The sequence below is a fragment of the Tachypleus tridentatus genome, chromosome 11 (assembly GCF_004210375.1).
Source record: "Tachypleus tridentatus isolate NWPU-2018 chromosome 11, ASM421037v1, whole genome shotgun sequence".
Lineage (NCBI taxonomy): Eukaryota > Metazoa > Arthropoda > Merostomata > Xiphosura > Limulidae > Tachypleus > Tachypleus tridentatus.
This window is the reverse complement of record NC_134835.1, coordinates 12,397,868-12,425,778: the sequence shown is the minus strand read 5'-3', so window position 1 is coordinate 12,425,778 and position 27,911 is coordinate 12,397,868. Positions and strand designations below refer to the sequence as shown.

The window sequence follows — 27,911 nt, the reverse complement described above, 5'->3', positions numbered from 1 at the left end:
CCACCTGCAATCCGGTTTATGTGATATCGTTTCTAGTTTGGCTTTGCATCAGGTAACCATCTGCTGTTTCTCGTGCGCTAAGGGCGTGATAGTGCACGCAAACTATTCAGTAACTAGACACCTTCACTGGCAAAGAGCTTGCAATAAGTACGCGTAGAGAAACAAGGATACTCCGTCAGCTGACGTGATGATCGTATCTGTGTTTAATATAATAAACTGAGGCCTAATATTTGAGGTAAACACTCTCTTTAGAACGAGTCTTTTATGACAGTTAACAAATCATTTGATTGAAAAAGTGTGATTTATCATTATTCTCTGTTCACGCTGATGGGTTTTTGTTATTGGTGGGCTTGAAACCTTGAACTTCACGTACTTAAAAATGGAGATTTAGTTTCTGAGGTAATTGTATAACAGTATGCTTAACGCAACCAGTTTAAAAACAAAACGGAATTCAGTGCATCTGATTTGGGTAGAAGTTCTTAAATATTTCGACAAAATGTATGGGAGAGAATTTCTAAAAATACTTTCCTACTTGTTTATCATTGTCATATAATCACAATTCGCTTCTGCATTTACACGGCATCTAGTTTCCAGTCTCTTTAATAAAGTGACTTCGCTACTGAACTTACAGTTTTGTTTTCCAACAAACGTGTTATTCTTTGATCCACGTTTCGTGTACAGAAGCAATTCTGATACAGCATTTCAAAGCTGTGACGTTTATTCTTTAAAAATACAACAGAGTATTAGTATATATACGAAAACTTTTTTCTCTGATTGAAATGACCCCTCAAGTAATTTGCCGGTAACTTTGAGTATATGTATTGTTTTCTTATAGAAAAGTTACATCCAGCTATCCGCTGAGTCCACCCCCAGGAGTTGAACCGCTGATTTTAGGGCTGTATATCCGGAGACATACCGCTGTACTAGCGGAGGGCCGGTAACTTTGAAAGCTTAAATCATAATGTTAAAACCGGATTTTGATATTTTTGTGGTTAGCATAGCAACGATAGCCCATTAAGAAAAACACCAACAACAAATACATTAATTGAGAGTTATTTACTTTATAAATTGAAATTCAAAAACAACAACAGGTAGATCCTAACAATTCAAAAATTGTATTAAAAGTGCCTGGAATAATCTATAGTTGATACGTTCCGTTGGGAAACGGGATTAGGGACAACATGTTATTGAACACTTCGCACGTTCAGCTGCACGTGCGTTATAAAGGTGACACTTAATCCCGTAATATGATTCAGTGAGGTGTACAAAGCCCTTTGTGAAAGAGGACGGTACGCATTGACTAATTACTCTCTGGTCAGTAGATCAAAATTAGAGATGACTGTGTATATAAATCTTAGGGGTCTTTGAACTGGACATTTAATTTGCATAATATGTCGTTCAGGTCAAAAATTCCATTCCTTATTGGTAAAGATTTTTCAAAAACAAAATTAAGTGCGTTAACCCTAAAACTCTACCTTCAGTAACATAAGCTGAGGTTCTTTGCTTTTGAGGTAAGCACAATTAAGTGTTTAATATTAATTATTTAACACAGAAATATTTTTAAGATAAATATAAAAGGTGTATTTTAAACGACTTGTTTAACTCGTATGCAAATGTTCGTGATATCGGAATCCTTTCTTTTAAAATCTTACGACGAAAGTACTAAAAGTGCAAAATTGTTGAAGATTGAAAAACCGTTTTTCAGTCATTGTAAGAACTAAAATATAATTTAAAGACAAAAACAAAGGTTACGGAATTTGAAACAGAAAGTTCTTTCTGCCATCTTAACAGCTAAAGTCCATTTTAAAGAGAAATATAGTTAAAGGTCATACAGTATACTTTTAAATATTTTAAAACTCAAGTAGCAGAAACCTATTTTTTATTAAGTATTCTCAATGCTACTTGTTTTAACAATCCTTTTTATTTATTAGTGCAAACTAGACCTTGATGGCCAAGAGCTAGTTTAATAGGATGTCTACATTATAAGCCTAGGTCATGAAATAAAAGTTAAATCATATAGACGAACTCCTAGAGCGACACATGGCTGAATGGATTTTGTGCGTGCAACTCAAACAGGTCCACGAAACATGGTGGTTAAAGTTTTTAGGTTATTATCGTTCCCCCATTAATGATACATTCTACATGCCAGGTGTAGGGAAAAAAAAAAGCCAACACGCCGCATTTCTAATAGGTTTTGTTATCTATTGTATATTATACGCCGAGACAAGACTTCACTCTAATGGTGATTCATACCCTTGCTGATAGGGCTGGAGGCTCAGAAATCGTAAACTCTAACTTTGTATTTTAGTGAACAGGACTCATCCATTCTGGTGAGTTTAAAAGTTGTGTGTTCCATAAGTGTAATTAACAAACACGTGCTTAAACTATGCGTTTCATTACAACGCTATTTACTAATTAAAATAACAACATGTTTTATTTCATCTTTCAAAATTATAATGTTTTTACTTACAACGTGTTTTGTGTTGAACTGACATATTAAAATAAAAGAAATATTGTTCATGTGACTCTGTTTATAGAGACTTGTAATCAAAGCAACATTAGTTTTATTGTTCTTGTTGTGGTATACATATGCGAGAAAGGGGTTTATTACCAACTGTGTTCTCTTTGTCCCAAGTGTGTAATCGCTGTATTAGACGCTGCTCTGTACGGTAGCGCAAGCTATTACGTTATCTCCAGACGTCTCTGAGTACGGTGCTGTTTACCTTGAGTTATCCAGGGTCATTACTACGCAGACTTATAACGAATAGTTCATTGTTAGGTGCGACCACCAATGATGCTTGTTACTGATTCTGAACCTTTTATCACTCTGGGTTTTACCTGATAATGACAGTATCTCACACAAATACACACACACACACTGTTTTTCAATGGACTTTCATTGTAACTAGATGAGCGAATTGAAGAGAGTTTTATTGGCAAAGTTAGTAACATATAAACACCTGTTTATGCGCAAATTAATATAATACGTAAATGCCAAGGGTAATCGAAGGTAGATTTATTTTTTAAAGAGTCACTCCAAAGGATTTCACTCAAGTCTCATCTGTAGACACTTATTCAATTAGTTTTTTCTTCACGTTTAACTCAAGATGTCCCAGTTATTGTTTGTTTTGAAAAATATAAAACTAAAAACCTTTTCGTTCTATTTTTAAATACTTGATAAACGTTCAAGGTATTTTGAAAATTAAATACAAAACAGGCTACTAGTAAACTTAACTTGTAGAATATTCACTTATGTTTTTAAAACGTACTTAAGAAAAACTGTAATAGATGAGAAATTATTTTCGTTGACTCTGTTTCAATCACACTGAAGTAATATTATTTTCCATTCTCAGTTCGAAATGTTTTAGATTAGAAAATAATAGATAGCCTACAATAATAAACGACTTGTGTGAGATATTCACGTTTATGAAATGCTAAGAAAACTACTGTCGCTTTAACACGTTAAAAGGTTTTAGAATTATCACAAATTTGTTAGTTTTTAATACGTTTATAACTTCTAAAAAACATTATTTTTTGCATTAAAATATCATGTCAGTAGTTATGCTTTTGGGCCCGGCATGGCCAAGCGCGTAAGGCGTGCGACTCGTAATCTGAGGCTCGCGGGTTCGCATCCCGGTCGCGCCAAACATGCTCGCCCTTTCAGCCGTGGGGGCGTTATAATGTTACGGTCAACCCCACTATTCGTTGGTAAAAGAGTAGCCCAAGAGGTGGTGGTGGGTGGTGATGACTAGCTGCCTTCCCTCTAGTCTTACACTGCTAAATTAGGGACGGCTAGCAACAGATAGCCCTCGAGTAGCTTTGTGCGAAATTCAAAACAAACAAATAAATTATGCTTTTGATATTGACAGATCTTGTTTTCATACTTCTAGGAATGGTATGTCTAAAACCTCGATTGAAATACCTTGTTTTTAGTAGAGGATTCTTATTGAATCCATATCTATGGCATAGAGAGGACTGTAGTTTTATTCCCATATACTTATTTGATTTCAAACACTATGTCTCTGGCACTATGTCTCAATATTATAACAATATTGAATGACATGATTTTGAAATAAAACAACAGTGAGTATCGGTATAAAAGTAAATGTACAATATAAACTGTGTTTTTTATGTGTGTTTGTGAAGCACAAATGAACTTGTTTATTTAATTTTGGTTGTGTATGTTCCGCTAGGGGGCCTCTTAATGAGATAAACTTTAAAAATAAATATACTTATGAGAGCGAATATACAGTAAAATATCCAGTTTTCAGTTAACTACGCTCAGTAATTATAAATCTATAAAATTATTACTGATTTTTCCAAGTGTTTAACAGTTTTACTTTATGTGATAAAGCTTATTACAATACGAGTATAAATAGACGATCTCTTTTTATACTATTTGAGTTTTTGCCTTTCTATCAGTGAGTTAATGAAACTCTGCTGTATTATTTTCTTAAATACTTAAAGTTAAACAGTTTCGTTTATTTGGAGTTTTTCAAAACATTCCTGGTACGAAACATGTCAGTTGTATGTTACAATATCTATTGTAATAATAATAATTAGTTTTATCTGTCCTGAAGATGCTTGCGCTCCAAAGTTCAAACACAAAACGTAACTTATAAAAGATTTTAAAAAGTTCTAACGTTACATAACATAATAATGTTATAAATGTATAAAGTGACAATGTTACGTACGGTAAAGCTAAGCCTTAACTGAACTTAAAGTAAAGAACGTATACAAGTTACAGTGCTAATTTACCTCTTTATTAAATACAGGCCGTGTTTAGTAAAGGTTTAACTGATGTTGGGTCTAAGATCAGTGGACTTACAAATTTTGGTGTTGCAGATTAGATTGCTTTCTGTTAATCCTGTAGTTGAAGGAATACTGTTGCATGAAGTACATTAACTTGATCACAAATGTTTTACGAGTTTCTGCTAGTTTTCAATGGTCTTTAAATGACAATTCTATTTAAGCTTACGTAAGCTCCTAAAGTTCTGGTACCATAAACTTTAAGACGTGAGATTTAGAGAAACCTCCAGATTATTTCATTTTGTTTCTTACATTAAATCGATATGCGAATACCTTAAAAACCTAAAAATATTTTCAATTTGTTTGTTTTGGAATTTCGCGCAAGCGACACGAGGGTTATCTGCGCTAGCCGTCCCTAATTTAGCACCAAAAGACAGATAGTTACCACTACTAACCACCAACTTTTGGAGTAGTCTTTTACCAATGAAAAGTGGGATTGATCGTTGCATTATAATAACTCACAACTAAAGTGAACATGGTTGGTGTGACGGGGATTCGAACCCGCGATTCTCAGATTGCGAGTCGAGTGCCCTAACCACCTAGTCATGCCGGGTCCAGTGAGGTTAGAATGACTACGTGCTAATATTAACATTTTAGATCGGTCATTTACCAATTTGTATGAGGAAATTGTACAAAGATGACTTTAGTTACAACAAGAAAATAAACCGTTGTTTGGTCCTTTAAAAACAAAGCCACATTAGGCTGTTTTGTGTGCTCACCATGTGGAATCGAACCCAGAATTTTAGCGTTGTAATTTGTAAATTTACTGCTGTTCTACTGGGTGAGAAACACCAAATCATGTAGATTCAGAAGCCATTCAAAATAAAGGCAGTATCTTTACTTTTATAACGTTTTTTTTGTTTGTTTTGCACAAAGCTACACAAAGATCCATCTGTGTTCTGCCCCTCACTGGTATCGAAAGTCGGTTTCTAGCAACACAAGTGTGCAGACACACTGGAGGCACCAATGTCACGATATCACGAGGGTTATGTTACGCCTTATAACACGTGATAGTGTTAAAGATTTCCCTATGATATTCATAGTGGTTAGTGCCTTTTTTCATACATTTTCACATAACTAATTTGTTTGTTTTCATCCTTTTATGCATAAACCTTTATAATAACTGTTACTATAATTACAAATTGATCGCGTAATTATTACGTTCACTGTTAAATAGTTACATTTAAACACTAACACTGGAGTGGCACTCTTAAACTCTAAAAACGTTATTATGACTCTTTCTAACTTCAGTGATAACCGACAGACTAAGATATTGCAGGATTTTCCGGCAACCTTCAGCCATCGAACCGTAGCCCAGTAAACAAACCATTATGCCACGTCTGGCCAAAGACAGAACACAATATTTCATATTTTTTCATTTGTTTCCGTTCAAAAAAATGTTTGAAGGTATTTTGAAACCAGCCATGTTTGTTTATTTGTTTTAAAGTACAGACTGTTTTATATCCTTATTCCGATTGGTATTTTTAGTAACACCCTTTCCGTAGGTTTACTTTATAGGATCTTGTTGTTGGTGTTGTTTTGAATTAAGCACAAAGCTACACAATGGGCTATCGGTGCTTTGCCCACCACGGGTATCGAAACCCGGATTTTAACGTTGTAAGTCCACAGACATACCGCTGAGCCACTGGGGGGCTTTATAGGGTCTCTAAAAGTAACTCCTGTCCTTGATCTAAAATGTCCTTCTTACCTCTTTACCATGTAGAACATTAACAATGTATTTTTTAAACATGGTAACCAGTACCTGAATGAATATTGTTGTATTTTATAATCGTATAAAATGATCAATGTAAATATATGACACAACGTTATAGTTTATTTTTGAAAGAAACAACATTTATTTATTTCTCAAAGTTACTAACAAGTATAATTATCAAAGTAATTTTATTATTCGCCTTTAAAGAATCTCTAAAGGCTCGGCATGGACGGGTGGTTAAGACACTCGACTTGTAACTGAGAATCAATGGTTGGAATCCCTGTCACATTAAATATGCTTACCATTTCAGTTGTGGGAGCGTTATAATGTGACGGAAAATCCCAGTATTTGTTGGTAAAAGAGAAGCCCAAGAGTTGGGTGTTGATGACTGCTTACCATTTCAGTTGTGGGAGCGTTATAATGTGACGGTCAATCCCAGTATTCGTTGGTAAAAGAGAAGCCCAAGAGTTGGATGGTGATGACTAGCTACTTTCCCTCTAGTCTTACACTGCTAAATTAGGGACGGCTGGCGCAGATAGCCCTCGTGTAGCTTTGCACGAAACTCAAAACAAACAAAGAAACAGTCGTTAAATTTTCTGCTGTATTTGTTACAAATGGAAGTAAAAAGGATCTCATTAAAAAGCCTATAACCGTGATTTTTTTACTTCAAATAGAACAAAGAAATCTGTAACGTTTCGATACACACGTTGTTTTAAACAATGATAGAAGCGAGTATATCACACACGTGTAGTTTAATTAAGTTTTTAATAAATCTCATTAGTTGGATAATGCCAGTTACCTTCTGATTAACAGTCCTTTATCGTCAGTACTCGACATTCAAATAACTCTATACGTTCAGAGGATTAGAGGATGGTCTTCATTGAGGAGAAAACACTCCGGTGACTTAATTAAATGTTATCGATTTTGTCACAGATTCTCAAGTTACCAACTCCAGTTTACTTCATTATCTCTCCGAATCTAAGTGACAATTCATGAAAACTATGTTATTTGAATAGCACACGTCCAATTAAAAATTGACTCTTTTGTTTTAACGATCTGAAATCACTTCTTATTCCAGCATTAATTGAAGACAAACCTCTTTCTGCCACATTAAAGCGAATTAGATATTTTTAATCTTGGTAACTTATTATTAGCTTCATGTAAGAATTATTTGTTATTTTGAATTAAGCACAAAGCTACACAATGGGCGATCTGTGCTCTGCCCACAACGGGTATCGAAACCAGGGTTTTAGCGTTGTAGGTCCGCAGAAAAACATGTAAGAATTATCGACAATTTTAAAGATATAATAGCGAATATTATTTAATTAACCAAACTATTCCAATTAATGGAAATACAAAATAATATTAGTATATAGCAAGGATGTAAACGACGCTGATAAACTCGCCCTATTGAGTTGTATGTTTAAGGTAGTTTGAAATATTAATAACTTAGGTTGCTAGTAGATGCTTCAGAACTATCACATGGCAGTCTTTAGTTTGCTGTAATGGTGTGGAAAGCCAACAGAGAAATTATTGTTATCATATATCAATTACCAGTATTATTAACTTACTAGTATTATTAAGCAGGTATCATCTACAAAATATTTACTAAAGTCATTAAAACAAAATGAAGTTGGATTTTATGTTCCACTAGACATATATAGTGGAAGTACTTTTCTGTATAGACAAACATTACATTTACAAATCAGGTCTAAACAACTCCAATTACATTATTTAACACACCGTAGTTTCAACCTGTTTCACCAATTCAAATTATTTGTAATACCATCAAGTAAATACACAGCGCGATGTGGTTATACACAAAATTATAAAACGAAAGCGGCCCGACATGGCCAGGTGGTGAAGGCACTCGACTCGTGACATGAGGGTTACGGGTTCGAATCCCCGTCACGCCAAATATGCTCTCCCTTTCAGCCTTGGGGGCGTTAAAATGTAACGGTCAATCCCACTATCAGTTCATAAAAGAGTAGACCAAGAGTTAGCGGTGGGTGTTGATGACTAGCTACTTTCTCTCTAGTCTTACACTGCTATATAAGGGATGGCTAGCGCAGATAGCCCTTATATAGCTTTGCGCGAAATGAAAAAAAATCCAAAAGCGAAAATTATAAGTAAACCTACATTAATATTTCTATAAATTGTACGTTTCTTCTTTCTATTGACTATTTCACTAAATTCTGTTTTAACATCAATGAAATCAATATCTTACTAAAAAGATTTACCGTCAATATTGGTGTATTTAGTCAGATACAAAGTTTGGTATTTCATTATAACAGACCGTATGCAAGACATATGACTACGACCAAGTCAGAAACTCCGTGGGGTTTAGGAAAAGTTATTCTTAATTTAGATGTAGTGTGTGTTTGTGTGCTTTCTAATAGCAAAGTCACATCGGGCTATCTGCTTAGCTTACCGAGAGAAATCGAACCCCTGATTTTAGTGTTGTAAATCCGTAGACATACTGCTGTACTAGCGGGGGGCTAGAGAACATACAGAGAGGAACTGGTCACCAGCACCCATTGAACATATTGCTGTTCGCAAATTATGAATAACTAGTTGTCAAAATTATTACGATCAAAATTATTTCAATAATACAGCCGGCATAGTGGTATGTCTGCCACACAAAAAACCGGATTTCGATACCCGTGGTGGGCAGAGCACAGATAGCCCATTGTGTAGCTTTGTGATTAATTCTAAACCAACAAACAAATTTCAAAATAATTCCAACAACCATTACATCAAAATAATGTCAACAACCATGATACAAGAATAATTACAACAACCATTATATCCCTTGTTATTCATTATTAAAATATTTTCAGTTCCAAGGTTGATTTTCTTTCTATATACGTTTTTACGTAGGTTCTTATATTGCTGATTGTAACGTAACACTTTTTTTAATAAAACTAACTCTTATGGTAATTAAAACTAGCTGCTGTTTTTGTATATCTATACTATGTTCATCATTAACAGTAATTCGATGACACTCCTACTGTTAGTCGGTCATTAAAAAAAGTTGTAGTCATGATAATTTCGAGACTTTGAAGGTTAGTGGTTGACTTTGATTGACCATCTGTTCACTTCCACTCATAAATAACTTTAATATTGGACGTACGTCACGTGACATGTAATTTAAACTAAGCTGGATGTCATCAGTAAGATCCAGATAAAGTAATCTGTGTTTATAACTGTTCACCAGAGGGCGGGAAAAGTTCTGTATTCCTCGCTGTCTAAACAAATACTGAGGATGCCATAAGTATAACTCGGGTAAAGTCATGGACCAATCGAACACAATGATTGACTCATTACGAGTATTTATTGAAAAAAAAAACACCTTTTAACACAATCGAGGTAAAAAAGGCAAATGAAAGTAATATCATACAGCAATCATCTTTCCGAGAAAAAAAAAATTGTATGTATAATTACTCATTACCTAGGCCTCATTGTAATACAATAGCACAAAGCTCGTGATCCGTAGCACATCTCAGCCGTGTAATGTTTTATTAACAAATCTCGGCACGTCATTCTGATCTTTCTTTCTGAGAAGAGAACAGGGCTGTTTTACTGTGAAGCCAACACGTTATCTTAACAAAAGGGGCAACAGAAGTAATAAAAAGTCGGTATAATATGGATGCTACAAACACATAATGTAATAACGTTAAACTTTCACGCACTATCACGCGCCCTTGTCGAAACCCAAGATCCAAGTTATGGCTCGGACGAGAAACACCCTTGCTACTGGTGCACGCAATCTACCCAGTAGCTATTTGGCCCAAGGCAGGACGTTCCTCTTACCACAAAGGGCGGGGATCAGACATAACTGGAGAACAACGCACCATATACATATAGAGTTATAAAAAGAAAAACGGTATGGCAGTATACTAAACCTCCGACAAATATATAATCACGAAAATACTAACCTTGCAGATGTGGTGTTTTGCTTTGAGGCAAAATGAACCATGACCTCTACTCTTCACTGGGAACAACAGCAGTTTAATAATGCCCTCAAGGTGAACAGTGGCGATTTAGTTGAAGAGGCCTAAGTGGCTGAAATTTAAATGGGCGAAGTTTTTCATCTATTGCTACTGACAGGAGGGGAGATAGACAGACAGACAAGGTCACATGGAGATAGAAAGAAACAGCGAGGTGAAAGAAAAATTCCTTCTAAATTGCGTTTTTATATCGAGTGTTGAGCTACACGAACTGGGTGGTGATTCAGGGCTTTTAGTCTGATGTCTCAACGCTACAAAAGCTTACTGAGTTAGGGCAAAGAAATTATTATTTTTTTCCACGTACAGATGACAAACATTGGAAAAGAAGAGCATAGTAATTAATGGTCTTCAAGAAGTTTTGCGTTGCTTTATACAGTGCTACATAATAGACATCTAACTGCCTTAAGGCTTAACTTACCATTCTCTGTCTGGGTACTACGGCCTCGCAACAGTTGCGTTTGTCGATCCACGAAAACCTTAGCCTCAGGCTTAGGTTAATCATATTAGGGAAAATTCTTGTTCCGTGAGTTGCTAAATAAGTTCAAATGGCATGTAATTAATCAAAATGTTCATGACTAAAGGAAAGACTGGTTTTCGTGTTTGCAGGTTTTGTTAATGATAACTGTATCAGGTACGTTACGTATGACCATTTAAAGTTAAAAATGAAAGGTTAGCCGTTAATGTTAAATTTGAGACGACCAACTCACAGTTTTATACCACAAGCTTGGACATGCTTAAGAGGCTATAACGCTAAGATTTGGAGTTGGATCCCAGCAATCAACATAGAGCATATAGTCCAATGTGTAGTTCCACGCTGTAACAGTTTATTTTGACTCCTGTGTTTGTTGTCTAATAACTGTATAAAAGATAACACAAACGGATTACGCAATGTGTTTTAAATATATATGAATCGCAAATAGAAATCATCCAGAAAAAAATTACTTTTACTTCTCCGGAATATTAACTTGTTCGCTTATAGCTAAGCACAAAGCCACACAACTAGTGCACTGTGTTATGCCAAACACAGGTATTGGTACCTGATGTTTTGCCTTATAAACTTTCGTACTTACCGCTGAGCCATTGGAAGTGAGGAGTTTCCGAAACACACAATTTTCTTAGTAATTCACGTATTTATTCAGATCAACTGTGTGATCTTATAAATATATAATGATATTACAAAATATTTTATAGAATGCATTTAGGCTTAAATAAACTATATTTCAAACTTCCCTTTCATTGCCATGACGACATCTCTGTTCACTTATACCACTAGAAACCTGGTTTTGATACTCATGTAGGGCAGAGCACAGACAGCCCACAGTGTAGCTTTGTTCTCAATTACAAACATATATATATTTATAAAACGTCGGGTGTGTGTGTGTGTGTGAAATTATTTTTTTCACTCAAAACCAAATAACAAAACTAATACATTCACACGAGTGATGTGAAAGTTCCAAAGCTATTGAGACATTTACAAAAGTAAAAGACAATATAATTCATCAAATGTGCCAAGTGATCACATTGATTCTTATATATACACCTATCCAGTTTTAAGAATCTAAAGTGGAATCTAATTTGTCTCACGACTGGGATAAGAATGTGTGTTGAATTTATGTGAATTATCCAATCACTGAACTTTTCCTTTCTATAGAGATCGTGTTATTAAGCATGTTCAGAGAAAAACGATTCTGTAATACTAATAAATATACAATATATTATGTTTACCGAAGAAGTTTTGGCATTCCATTAATTGAGCTCCGTTGCCTATTTAAATGTATTGGTTTAAACCGGTTGTCTCGCTTAAATAACAACGCATTAACTGAAGCTACTTCTAATGAATGTATGTCTTATTTTTCTGGATGCGACATCCAAACCTATGCTTACAGCTGAGTTTTTGCTACGATCTCTACTGGACCGTTGTTTGTCATATAAAGAACATACTCTAAGTTCTCAAACACCAATCTCTACTGGCCTGTTGTTTGTCATATAAAGAACATGCTTTAAGTTCTCTAACATCACTCTGTATTAGACCGTTGTTTGTCATGTGAAGGACATGCTCTAAGTTCTCTAACATCACTCTGTATTAGACCGTTGTTTGTCATGTGAAGGACATGCTCTAAGTTTTCTAACATCACTCTGTATTAGACCGTTGTTTGACATATAAAGAACATGCTCTAATTTCTCTAACATCACTCTGTATTAGACCGTTGTTTGTCATGTGAAGGACATGCTCTAATTTCTCTAACATCACTCTGTATTAGACCGTTGTTTATCATATAAAGAAAACATGCTCTAAGTTTTCTAACACTACTCTCTACTGGACAGTTGTTTGTCATGTAAATAACATACTCTAAGTTATCTAACATCACCCTCGTGATTTCTATTATGAAAGGAATATCGTCCACACACCTTCTTCACAGTTCTCTTACAGACCCGACAGGAACAAGAAATTTCACCTCAATGTGTCGAAAGTAACGGTAACCAACACTTTTATTTCTACACATTTTGCATGTGTTATTTCTGCTCTAAAAGCCATGATGCCTTCACAACACTAGTGGTAAGATTTGCTGTTTTTGTTTCTTTTAATTAAGCACATAGCTAAACAATGGACAATCAGTGCTCTGCCCAACGAGGGGATCGAAACTCGGATTCTAGCGTTATAAGTAAGCAGACAATACGCTGTGACACGGGGGTGTAGGAGAAATGGTAAGAACACTGTGATTACATGTACTTCTATAGACATTACGGTGATATGGCATAGCCTGTTGGTTGGAAGACAGCTACACGCAGAATAAACTATCCGCACGTGACTCTGTTCTAATACAGTTCATTGTAACACAGTAGAAGGGAAGGCAGTTTCATACACTAAGTGTGAAATGTGGAGATACTAAATTAATGAAATTTCAACCACTGTCTTTTAGTTTCTAACAAACTATTATAAAATTTCAACCATACAGAGATTATTTCAACTTTACCGACTGTTTTATTTTTTAAGACATTACATACTATGTTTTGAACCTTTGTATTTCATGATTTGTATTAAATGTTTGATTGGTTATTCGATCTTAGTGTTAGGTAGCGTCAAAACACGTGTTGAAAGATTTGTAGGTGAGGCCATCAGTATATTGCACAGCTTATACTATAAATTATAAGCTAGATACAATTGGAAGAAAGAAACATACAATTACAGAACTTGTTTTTTTAAGGTACCACAAACTTATCTTCACAAAAAAGGGCACCATCGAAAAAACAAAACATAAACTAAACGTACTGCAGCGTTTTCTTAAAATATCTAGTTAACTCTTGAGTTACTTGTAGTAGTTGAGATTTAAATAAGTGAGCTCACGCTTAGGCCGTAGCGATATTCCGATGGACTGTAGCTATTGTTTGCTTGTTTCTTTTGAATATCGCGCAAAGCTACTCGAGGGCTATCTGCGCTAGCCGTCCCTAATTTAGCAGTGTAAGACTAGAGGGAAGTCAGCTAATCATCACCACCCACCGCCAACTCTTGGGCTACTCTTTTACCAACGAATAGTGGGATTGACTCATTATAACATCCCCACGGCTTAAAGGGCGAGCATGTTTGGTGTTACCGGGATTCGAACCCGCGACCCTCGGATTACGAGTCGAACGCTTAATACGGTTGGCCATGCCGGGCTGACTATAGCTATTAAGAGATATAAACCTTAATTTTCACATAAGTTTTGTACTGACAAAGAGCAGTCCTTAATTCAATGTCTTTGAAAAAAGTAGCCATTTTGAATATGTGTTATTGTGCTGCCACCTGGTGGGTGTAATTTTATGTTGTTTTATTACCTATCTACGCCACATTGAAATATTTAGGTATGATTGTGATTCTCTACACATGTTTGAACACTCATAAAAATGCAAGAGGCAACCAGTTATTCACTTAATCACAAGTAGAAGTTGCATTTGTATCTGGTAGTAAAAAATTTAAAACAATGTAACTGTTTAACTCGAGATATTATCATGAAGTCGAACTGCGTTAAATTCTTTATTTTAATATTTTATATTTTTAGGCCATTTATCATTAGAAATACGGAAAATCGTGTTTGCCAGAAGCCCAGAAGTCATTTCTTTGAACGTCAAACTAGTGTGTATAAAATATTACAATATTTTTATGTACACAAAATTATTGAATTTTTATCTGTCGTATACAGTTTTAAGCTAAGTTGAAAAAATTAAACGTCGGGTGATCCTATATCTCTTAAATACTTGTAAGATTTGATATATTTTATCATGAAGTATATTCTTTTTTTCAACTATATCACAAATGAATAGCCTTTATTCACATTGTAACGGATTTAATATTATATATATATATATTAATTTCTATGTTTGTTTCAGTGTAATATATAGTTTAAAATGTATGTAACATACTGTTAAATGTGTATTGCGAAAGTCCAGCCTGTTCTCTAAATTTGCAGAATATTATCGAGCGTAAAAACCAACAGTGTACGATGTATGTATGTGAAATACTAATGGTTGCCAGTATTAGTAAACTGAAGCCAACTGAACTTTCGAAAACTTAGCCTTAAAGTGTAGAAATGGTAACCAACGCAACGCGGAGAAACATTAGAATACCTTTGGTTTGCTACAATTAATACACAATAAAGCTTGGAAGGTATAACTGTGATAAACGCTTATTAATCGGAAAACTACATTTATTTTATCAGGAACATTTATAGATTCCGAACATTACAAACCGTTTAACGTTAGTGAATTAATTTTAGACATTAGTGGTTTTACAAAGATATTACATAGCTTCGTCGGAGAAAAGTCAGCTTGTAAACGGCAAGATGCTATCCATTAAGCAAAGAGTAACAATTTTAACTCATAAGTAATTCGTTCATCGTAAACCGTCGATAAATTATTCACTTCCAAACCAGATGGGATAATCATTATTGTTTGTAAGTTTGTATATACATCATTATTTGTAATAGCTATTTGTAATAACCGCTATTATAAATTGTATTACTGTTTGTATATTAAAATATAACTGTGTATATCAATCTAGTTGGCAAATATAAATCTGATACATATCTACATTCAGGCTGCTTTAAATTGTGTGTGAGTGTATTACAGCAAAGTCACATCGGGCTAACTGCTGAGTCCACCGAGGGCAATCGAACCCCGATTTTAGCATTGTAAATCCGTAGGAGAACTGTACCAGCGTGTGACCTTTGAAATTGTTATACGTAACATAATAAACTTAATACATAACACCATACATAATCTGTATATCTATATGAATTTGTCTAAACATTTGTAAAATACATGTACGCTGCACGTTATGATTAATGATAACTTTGATTTAGGCTTCATTGTTTAACGTTAATCACAAAAGCTACACAAAGAGCTAGCTCTCTGTGTTAAGCTCACCACGGGTATCGAAACACGTTTTCTAGCGTCGTAAGTCCACAGACATACCGCTGCAACAGAGGGGGAAGGCGAAGCTTATTTAAACGTTTAAGATAATGGTTGACCTAAAAGAAATATCATAATAATTTAAGCTAATACCAAACCGAATTATAAAGAAATTCTAATATTTAAGACGACTACATTTATAAGAATCCTCGTCGTAAGGGAAAAACTGGGAATTATAAGTTTTATTTGGAGAAGTTCGATGTTGTCCATATTAATGTCCACACACACACACACACATATATCTACATTTAAAACGTAGTAAACTTTTACTTTTGTGATATTATGAAAGCAACTATTGATTATTAGCTTAACCATACAAAAATAGACATTATTACCTCAAAACACAAAATGTATTAATATATTTCTTACCAAAACCTACAACAATCCAATTGGAAGCAACGTAATAAAGATCATTACATAATCAGGTTACAGGAGAATTAATATCCTGATGATTCCATTGTCTCCTATGATTTACTATTTTTTTTTTACCAAAGACGACTTAATGGAATGAATAATTTGCTTTGGACATAAATCATGCAGGGTACGCCTGTATCACTTCCATATGGACTATAGTTTAAGTCAATTTATAAACATCGTTCCTCTGAAATGTATTGAATCCCAAGAGAAATGATAATTCTATACAAATTGGAGACTGCACATATATTTATTTCGATAAAATTGTGACTACGAATGCCCGTGAAATTAATCATTCTCTCCTGGTTTGAAGTTGAAACTAATATTTTACAAACACTATTTTGTAATTTCAAAATTTATGACGAGGGTCGTGAATGTTATAATGTATAACCAGTTTATAGATGTTGTTTCTCATTAGTTCGCTTTCAAAGATTGAAATAAAATTTTATCTACTTAAAGAAAGGTTTTCTAACTCAATACCTAGAAGTGTGAAACTTACAAAGGTGTATAGTGTGAATAAGGAAGTATTTTACTTAAAGAAAGATTTTCTAACTCAATACCTAGAAGTGTGAAACTTACAAAGGTGTATAGTGTGAATAAGGAAGTATTTTACTTAAAGAAAGGTTTTCTAACTCAATACCTAGAAGTGTGAAATTTACAAAGGTGTATAATGTGAATAAGGAAGTATTTTACTTAAAGAAAGGTTTTCTAACTCAATACCTAGAAGTGTGAAATTTACAAAGGTGTATAATGTGAATAAGGAAGTATTTTACTTAAAGAAAGGTTTTCTAACTCAATACCTAGAAGTGTGAAACTTACAAAGGTGTATAGTGTGAATAAGGAAGTATTTTACTTAAAGAAAGGTTTTCTAACTCAATACCTAGAAGTGTGAAACTTACAAAGGTGTATAGTGTGAATAAGGAAGTATTTTAAACCAGTATCAAAACTACAGATAGTTAGATGTAGTGATGAAACTCTACCAGTATCAAAACTACAGATAGTTAGCTGTAGTGACGAAACTCTACCAGTATCAAAACTACAAATAGTTAGCTGTAGTGACGAAACTCTACCAGTATCAAAACTACAGATAGTTAGCTGTAGTGATGAAACTCTACCAGTATCAAAACTACAGATAGTTAGCTGTAGTGATGAAACTCTACCAGTATCAAAACTACATATAGTTAGCTGTAGTGATGAAACTCTACCAGTATCAAAACTACATATAGTTAGCTGTAGTGATAAACTCTACCAGTATCAAAACTACAGCTGTAGTGATGAAACTCTACTAGTATCAAAACTACAAATAGTTAGCTGTAGTGATGAAACTCTACCAGTATCAAAACTACAAATAGTTAGCTGTAGTGATGAAACTCTACCAGTATCAAAACTACAGATAGTTAGCTGTAGTGATGAAACTCTACCAGTATCAAAACTACAAATAGTTAGCTGTAGTGATGAAACTCTACTAGTATCAAAACTACAAATAGTTAGCTGTAGTGATGAAACTCTACCAGTATCAAAACTACAGATAGTTAGCTGTAGTGATGAAACTCTACCAGTATCAAAACTACAGATAGTTAGCTGTAGTGATGAAACTCTACTGTAGTGATGAAACTCTAGTATCAAAACTACAATAGTTAGCTGTATAGTTAGCTGTAGTGATGAAACTCTACCAGTATCAAAACTACAAATAGTTAGCTGTAGTGATGAAACTCTACCAGTATCAAAACTACAGATAGTTAGCTGTAGTGATGAAACTCTACCAGTATCAAAACTACAGATAGTTAGCTGTAGTGATGAAACTCTACCAGTATCAAAACTACAGATAGTTAGCTGTAGTGATGAAACTCTACCAGTATCAAAACTACAGATAGTTAGCTGTAGTGATGAAACTCTACCAGTATCAAAACTACAGATAGTTAGCTGTAGTGATGAAACTCTACCAGTATCAAAACTACAGATAGTTAGCTGTAGTGATGAAACTCTACCAGTATCAAAACTACAGATAGTTAGCTGTAGTGATGAAACTCTACCAGTATCAAAACTACAGATAGTTAGCAGATAGTTAGCTGTAGTGATGAAACTCTACCAGTATCAAAACTACAGATAGTTAGCTGTAGTGATGAAACTCTACCAGTATCAAAACTACAGATAGTTAGCTGTAGTGATGAAACTCTACCAGTATCAAAACTACAGATAGTTAGCTGTAGTGATGAAACTCTACCAGTATCAAAACTACAAATAGTTAGCTGTAGTGATGAAACTCTACCAGTATCAAAACTACAGATAGTTAGCTGTAGTGATGAAACTCTACCAGTATCAAAAACTACAGATAGTTAGCTGTAGTGATGAAACTCTACCAGTATCAAAACTACAGATAGTTAGCTGTAGTGATGAAACTCTACCAGTATCAAAACTACAGATAGTTAGCTGTAGTGATGATGAACTCTACCAGTATCAAAACTACAAATAGTTAGCTGTAGTGATGAAACTCTACCAGTATCAAAACTACAGATAGTTAGCTGTAGTGATGAAACTCTACTTGTATCAAAACTACAGATAGTTAGCTGTAGTGATGAAACTCTACTAGTATCAAAACTACAGATAGTTAGCTGTAGTGATGAAACTCTACCAGTATCAAAACTACAGATAGTTAGCTGTAGTGATGAAACTCTACCAGTATCAAAACTACAGATAGTTAGCTGTAGTGATGAAACTCTACCAGTATCAAAACTACAAATAGTTAGCTGTAGTGATGAAACTCTACCAGTATCAAAACTACAGATAGTTAGCTGTAGTGATGAAACTCTACCAGTATCAAAACTACAGATAGTTAGCTGTAGTGATGAAACTCTACCAGTATCAAAACTACAGATAGTTAGCTGTAGTGATGAAACTCTACCAGTATCAAAACTACAGATAGTTAGCTGTAGTGATGAAACTCTACCAGTATCAAAACTACAGATAGTTAGCTGTAGTGATGAAACTCTACCAGTATCAAAACTACAGATAGTTAGCTGTAGTGATGAAACTCTACCAGTATCAAAACTACAAATAGTTAGCTGTAGTGATGAAACTCTACTAGTATCAAAACTACAAATAGTTAGCTGTAGTGATGAAACTCTACCAGTATCAAAACTACAAATAGTTAGCTGTAGTGATGAAACTCTACTAGTATCAAAACTACAAATAGTTAGCTGTAGTGATGAAACTCTACTTTTACAATTAATATTTTTTAGCTTTTTTATTATACACCAATACGGCTTTAAGTGTTTTGTTTTTTAAAACAAATAATACGTAAATATTATGTTAACTGATGAATATTACCAAATTAACTCATAAATACAACTGGTGAAATTATATCCCAAAAGACAACCAGTAGGATTAGCTCATAAATGCTTCCCGCTAGTACAGCGGTAAATCAAAGGATTTACAACGCTAAAATCAGGGGTTCGATTTCTTTCGATGGGCTCAGCAGGTAGCTCGATGTGGCTTTGCTATAAGAAAACACACACAGCTCACAAACACTACGGTAGTATTAGTTCCTTAAGTACAACCGGTGGAATTAGCACATGAAATACAACTGGTTGAAGTTGTCCATAGGATGCATTCCACGAAAATAGTTTATACAATGTAATTAGAAGAATTTCTGGTGAAATATAATTATTCGAATTGGCTGATGAAGATAATACAGCTAAGATAGCTCATTGTTAAACTACTAGCTTATAGAATATGACTTATTAAACTGAATTGAATAGAAAAGAGTGACACTGTTTTAAACGATATACAAAACATCGATTTATTTCTTGGGCTTAACATGGTAATAAAAGATCATGTAACATCAGTGTTATATTTAAATAACGATTTCAGTTTTAGCTGTAAGAATTACACTGAAATTGATTAAAAACTGAGGCCTAACATGGCCTGATTGTGAGATCACTCCACTCGTAATGTGCAGGACATCTGTTATCAAACGTGCTCGCCCTATCAACCGCAGACACACTACAATATGACGGTCGTTGTTAAAAAAAGTAGCCCAACAGCTGACGATATGTGGTGTTCAGTAATTTGATGACTTTCATATAGTCTATCACTTCTACGTTAGGGACGGTTATCGCAGATAGCCCTTGAATAGCTTTGTTTGAAATTTGAAATAAACTAACCAGTCCAAAGTTGAGTTGAGCGTTTATTCAAACAGCATTTAAGATACTTGTTTATAAAAAAAATTACAGTTCTGTCTACAATACAATTTCATTTTTCCATACATGAAATTCATTAAATTAGGTTATTTGTAAATAACTGGGAACAGTAATGCTAAAATACCTATAGAAATATTATATTGTTTTTAATTTTAAAAATACGTTTAAATTAAGGTTTTTGTAGATTATTTGCTTGTTTCGAATACTTGCAATATGCTATGCAAATGTTATCTGATATAATCGTTCCTTATATTAAAGTGTTAGTTTTGTTTACCAATATTATAGTGCAAACATGCCTAAAAGATGCAGAGAACATATATAGTGCAAACATTCCTAAAAGATGCAGAGAACATATATAGTGCAAACATGCCTAAAAGATGCAGAGAACACATTTTGTACAAACATGCCTAAAAGATGCAGAGAACATATATAGTGCAAACATGCCTAAAAGATGCAGAGAACACATTTTGTACAAACATGCCTAAAAGATGCAGAGAACACATATATTACAAACATGCCTAAAAGATGCAGAGAACACATTTTGTACAAACATGCCTAAAAGATGCAGAGAACATATTTGCAGTCAAGTTACACGAAGCTTCAGTTTGAAGTTCCTTCACAGTAACGACTAGGTCACACTCCACTCGCTTACACGTGGACTATAGGACAATACGGATGTAGCATTCTCCTTAAAATACATTGAATATCAATAGAAAATCTTAAATTATAATTCTTCTGGTGAATCGTGTTACCAAGTTCATGTCTTGGTTGTTCTTGGATCATATAAACGAAAAGTATTTTAAAATATATTTTTTTTTTATTATCAGTTATATTCAACTGATAGTATAATCCGCGCGAGCTTTTCTTTTTTCTTTGGAATTTCGCACAAAGCAACTCGAGGGCTATCTGCGCTAGCCGTCCCTAATTTAGCACTGTAAGACTAGAGGGAAGGCAGCTAGTCATCACCACCCACCGCCAACTCTTGGGCTACTATTTTACCAACGAAAAGTGGGATTGACCGTCACTTTATAACGTCCCCACGGCTGGGAGGGCGAGCATGTTTGGTGTGACGGGGATTCGAACTAGCGGTCCTCATATTACAAGTCGAGAGTCTTAGCCACCTGACCATGCCTGCCCGATATATATATATGTGTGTGTGTCCAATTATTTGTTAATCAGTTTATCCTATGTTTTAGCTACTAACCATGATAACGGTTGATCACGGATCATGTCATAATTGTGAATTTTTTTCGTGTCTTTATTAGCTTAATGCTAAATGATTTTGTGATATACTGTGTGAACCTCAAAAATTATTTTATCACATAAAATGTCTTTTGACAATTAACTTTTCTGGTCATTGACCAGTAGTTACTTAAAACTTTAATATTGTTGACCACCAATTGTTTAATACCAATTTCTTGTCGACAGGTATTCAGAACTTACTTGAGAAAGTTGAGAAGACATTTTGAACTTTGATGAAACTCAGCTGTTTAAAAGGTCACTTAGATAACTTAATATTTTTATTTTTATTCGATGCTAAGCCTTTATGATTTTTCTTGAGAATGCCTTAACCTCCCAACGTCACACTGATTCGACTATCAATTGAAAACAACTGTTAACCTTTCCACTACGTTATCGGGTTTCAAAAGATATTTTATTTTCAACATTTGTGAAATTATATGATGGAATATTTAAAGAGCAACGTGTTTGTTTGTTTGTTCTTAAAGACAAAACTACGCAATGGGATATCTGTGCTTTGCCTACAAAATATACCAACTCCCAATTTTTAACGTTATAAGCCTTTAGGATTACCTTGGATACATAAGGACATATTTCCTACTCTTCCAGCGTTTTTCTGAAATATTTTGAGGAGTTACAACGCTAAATTCCGGGTATCGAGCCTCACTAGTTGACACAACAGATAGACAAGCATGACTTTGTTCTGAAACAAACATGCAAACCTTACGACCCTGAAATTACGTTTATGTGAAACATTCCTTCATGAAGCAACTTTAAAAGATTTATAAATGTAAAAGTAGAGTTAAACGATTACAAATGTTAATATGTCAACCGTATGGTTCACCAAAATACTTCAGGAATTTCTCTGGTTTAACAAGCTTTAATAACTGGGCTTAAACCAAAGATTTACACGCAACATACACTGTATCTTATATCTAATTGTATCATTTTTTGTTAGCTTAGGTCCACATGTAACCAACGTAAAATTCTATTTAACTTTCTTAAACACTCCAGGGAAATATATAACGCTCATGTGATTTATCATTGTACTCACAAAGCCAAAAACCGGATTGTGATGACTGTGGTGGGCAGAGCACAGATAATTTTGTAGATTTGCGCCTAATTCCAAATAATCAATCAATAACTTGTCGTCCATCAAACTGAAACGTTCAGTCGGAAGTAGACAGGATAATCTTGAAATTTAATACACTTTGAAATATACGAACTATTTTCCTTTACGTCATCGGTATTTCCTTTTTCCAATTTAAATTTAAGCAACGGAATTCATTCTAGCTCCGGGAAAGTTTAAAATGTTTTTATGTGTTTGAATTAATTTATTAAATAATGTCTAGTTGTTATTGGTTAAACGTGTGCTTTTCACAAATAAAATGTGTTTTTTCTTATAGAAAAGCCACATCGGGCTATCCGCCGAGTCCACCAAGAGGAATCGATCCCTTGATTTTGGCGTTGCAAATCCGTTGACTTACTACTGTACCAGCAGGGGACTATTGGTTTTGAATTTCGCGCAAAGCTATGCGAGGGCTATCTGCGCTAGCCATCCCTAATTTAGCAGTGTAAAGCTAGAGGGAAGGCACCTGGTATTCATCAACCACCGCCAACTCTTGGGCTACTCTTTTACCAACGAATAGTAGGATAGACCGTCACATTATTACGCGACCACAGTTGAAACAGCGAGCATGTTTGGTTTGACGGGGATTCGAACCTTCGACTCTAAAATTACTATTCTATTGCTTTAACTACCTGAACATGCTGGGCCTTAAAGTTTTTAGGTCGTTCAACTGTATTTCATTACACCGTTTACAATTATTCGTTTATACACCTGAAATTTATAACGGTTATAAAGTACTGTTTTAACTTGTTTTAATTGCATTGTAATGACATTACACACGAGCGTATTATTTGGAATTTACCTGTCAATGTCGGCAAAACTTATCAAACTTAAAAACGAGAAGTTTGTTAAAACATTTTCCTTAAATAAATATTTTCATTTTCTTTAAATCGACTCTCAATTGCTACATTTTTTCTTTTGGGTTTTTAATTACATATTAACTAAATTTTAATTACATATTAACTAAATTTTAATTGCATATTAACTAAATTTTAATTGCATATTAACTAAATTTTAATTACATATTAACTAAATTTTAATTGCATATTAACTAAATTTTAATTACATATTAACTAAATTTTAATTACATATTAACTAAACAATAAATAAACTCATTAAGTTAATTATCACGTTAATTGTGTTTCAGAAATAATGGGGGCATTATAATGTGACCGTCAATCCCAGTATTCGTTGGTAAAATAGTAGCCCGAGAGTTGGCGGTAGGTGGTGATGACTAGCTGCCTTCCCTCTAGTCTTACGTTGTTAAATTAGGGATGGCTAGCGCAGATAGCCCTCGTGTAGTTCTGCGCGAAATTCAAAAGCAAACAAAGAATATATACATACATTTCATTATTACGAACTATGTTTTTCATATTTTACTAAGCGAAATGTAACATTAAATTGTTATATGTTACGATCATGATGTATTTGCACTTCCTTTTATCTTATGTCCATCAGCCTTATTTATGCTATATTTATTCCTATTAGAAACTGATTCATACTTATGTACCATTACAAATTGTTATTTATTACTCATAATCAATAATAAATAAACTTAGATATATGCTTTGTTACTTACTGGAAGGGTAACACTTCTTTCATTCGCCTCTGCCCCCCCTCCCCTTCATCACCTATTCGAGCTGTCACCAAACTTTATTTTATAAAAGTAAATTCGTTGTCATCAAATTTGATGTCATACTTGTAACTGGTAATCACTAACAATACATGTAATTATTAGTCACTAACAGCATTTATAATTATTAGACACGAACAATACTTGTAATTATTAGTCACTAACAACATTTGTAATTATTAGACACGAACAATACTTGTAATTATTAGACACTAACAATACTTGTAGTTATTATTCACTAACAACATTTGTAATTATTAGACACTAACAACATTTGTAATTATTAGACACTAACAATACTTGTAGTTATTAGACACGAACAATACATGTAGTTATTAGTCACTAACAACATTTGTAATTATTAGACACTAACAATACTTGTAGTTATTAGACGCGAACAATACTTGTAGTTATTAGTCATTAACAACATTTGTAATTATTAGACACTAACAATACTTGTAGTTATTAGTCACTAACAATACTTGTAGTTATTAGACACCAACAATACTTGTAGTTATTAGTCACTAACAACATTTGTAATTATTAGACACTAACAATACTTGTAGTTATTAGTCACTAACAACATTTGTAATTATTAGACACTAACAATACTTGTAGTTATTAGTCACTAACAACATTTGTAATTATTAGACACTAACAATATTTGTAGTTATTAGACAATAACAATACTTGTAGTTATTAATCACTAACAACATTTGTAATTATTAGACAATAACAATACTTGTAGTTATTAATCACTAACAACATTTGTAATTATTAAACACTAACAAAACTTGTAGTTATTAGTCACTAACAACATTTGTAATTATTAGACACTAACAATACTTGTAGTTATTAGTCACTAACAACATTTGTAATTATTAGACACTAACAATACTTGTAGTTATTAGTCACTAACAACATTTGTAATTATTAGACACTAACAATACTTGTAGTTATTAGTCACTAACATTACTTGTAATTATTTTAGTCGATAAAACCATATGTAAATTTTAGATATTAAGAAAACTTGTATTTACTAGCCCCTAAGAATACTAATAATTATTAATCACTAGCAATATTTGTATTAAATAAATAAATAATATACAACCCAGAACTTCTTACAATAATCCTGGCATTAAGTGAAACTGGTAACAGTTATATCTATATACTTCCACAATTTAATTCAATACAAACCAGAAAATATTTTGACTAAGTAATTTGATAATATAAATACAGAATCAAATCCTGGTATGTCTTTCGTATCCCAAAAAGTCTAAAAAATTCTGGTATTGACCAAAAGGCCCTGACGGTATTGAATGCAGTAGATGTGTACAGTAGATAGTATAATAATATTGATATATCATACAATCTTCTTTGCATTCCACTTACGAGTTCTTATTCATAGTTAGAAATGCAATTTTCTCGTGTAGTTCAGAGTTAAATCTGAGGTTATAATACTTTCGATATCCGTGATGAGTACAGCACAGATAACCAATCCATTGTTTAACTCTGTGCTTAAACTACTAACATACGAATCCTGCTCATCTATACTTCACAGTTTTCTACATTTGGATACTTCTGGCTGAAGAGAGAGGGCGCTGTAAGGTTTGGTTCTTCGAAATGAGTGTTGGAAATGTCATGTTCCTAACTCGTAAAATTTTATGTATGTTTGTTTGTTTGTTTTGAATTTCGCACAAAGCTACTCGAGGGCTATCTGTGCTAGCCGTCTCTAATTTTGCAGAGTAAAACTAGATAGAGGGAAGGCAGCTAGTCATCACCACCTACCGCCAATTCTTGGGCTACTCTTTTACCAACGAATAGTGGGATTAACCGTCACATTATAACGGCCCCACGGCTGAAAGGGCGAGCATGTTTGGCGCGACGGGGATGCAAACCCGCGACCCTCGGATTACGAGTCGCATGCCTTAACGCGCTTGACCATGCCGGGCCATTTTATGTATGAAGAAAACATTGTAGTGAAATTTTAAATCATTTGGACTAAATTTAGAGAATGCACACGGAGTTTGGAATTTCACATATGTGGCTCGCATAAATGTTTGGAGCTGATTATTTATTCTCCGCTGTTACACTTGTGATTTTGACAATTCCTGTTGACCTTGCACACTTTGAAGTTGGTTTTGATTGTGAACAGTACAGTTGAAATCTGCTGTATGGAGATCAGTGGGACAAATCAATTTAACTAACGAGTATTATTATTTATATATTATTTTTTGTAATGTCTTCATTAAGTTCTAATCAGTTTCATATATTTTTTTCAGAATAATTGATACCTATCACTGATTGATCATGACAACTCACTCTAAGCATTCCCTTTGCAAACCAGATGATGGGTTGAAGGAACAAAATTTACTTCTGAAGAAAAAGGTCTTTCATTCTTTCTTCGGCTTCATATTAAAAAGGAGATAGAAAATAAGTGAAAGTGCCACAACCGTGCTCAAACGTGTAACAGAATTCTGGGATGAAGCAAAATTTCCAAAGATTTGCAAAGATAATGCAATTTTCAAAGTAAAGAATCTGTACACAGTTTATCAGAGTTTGAAATAAGGGAAAACAGAAGATTAGCCTCACAGATACAGAGAAAGAATGAGTTTAAGACAGAAGTGTCCAGCTTGATTGACATAGAGACCTCTGGTGCCCTCGCAACAATGACAAATCAAGAAGACTGATAATTCCTCATTGCTCAACAGGAAGCAGGCTGTACAGGAACAATGGGACAAACTGATGCCAAGCAAGCTGCAAAAGATAACAGACTTTTGAAGAAGAAAATGATGGAAGAAGAACAAAGGAGTCAATAAAAGAATGAAACCATCAAGTTGGAGTCATCTTCCAGCAGCAGCACTGACGAATCTGCAAATGATGAGGAAGGTTCTGTTGTTATTGTTAAAGGAGCCAACATTTCAAAGACAAAGCTGTCAGATACGGCTGCTACTCATGTTCCAACAGAAACAGTACGCTTAACTCGTCAAAATACTGAAGAATTCAAGATGATGTGCATTGATTATCCACTGGGATGGAAAATTTCTCAGCAACTTGACAACCAAGAAACATATTTACCTCCTAACATTTATTGTTACTAGCAATTGAAGTTGCCAAGTTAACAAATGGGACGGTATTATAACAAGCCAAGACTATAATAGCAGCTTTTAATGAATGAGGTTTGAAGGAGAAAGTTATAGGATTGTCATTTGACACTAAAGCTGCTAATACTGGGTGAATTTTAGGTTCATGTGTTCTCACAGAACAGGAGCTGCAGAAGAATCTTTTGTATCTGGCATGCTGCCATCATATCCTC

The 27,911-nt window shown here is 34.1% G+C and overlaps 1 long non-coding RNA gene across 1 annotated transcript; it reads left to right on the top strand.

The window, feature by feature from the left end:
- On the top strand, positions 1-27,857 carry LOC143231428 (uncharacterized). The gene is made up of 3 exons (XR_013016914.1): positions 1-235; positions 836-937; positions 26,878-27,857. It is a non-coding gene; the product is annotated as an uncharacterized LOC143231428 (long non-coding RNA).
- The last annotated feature ends 54 nt before the right edge of the window (positions 27,858-27,911 follow it).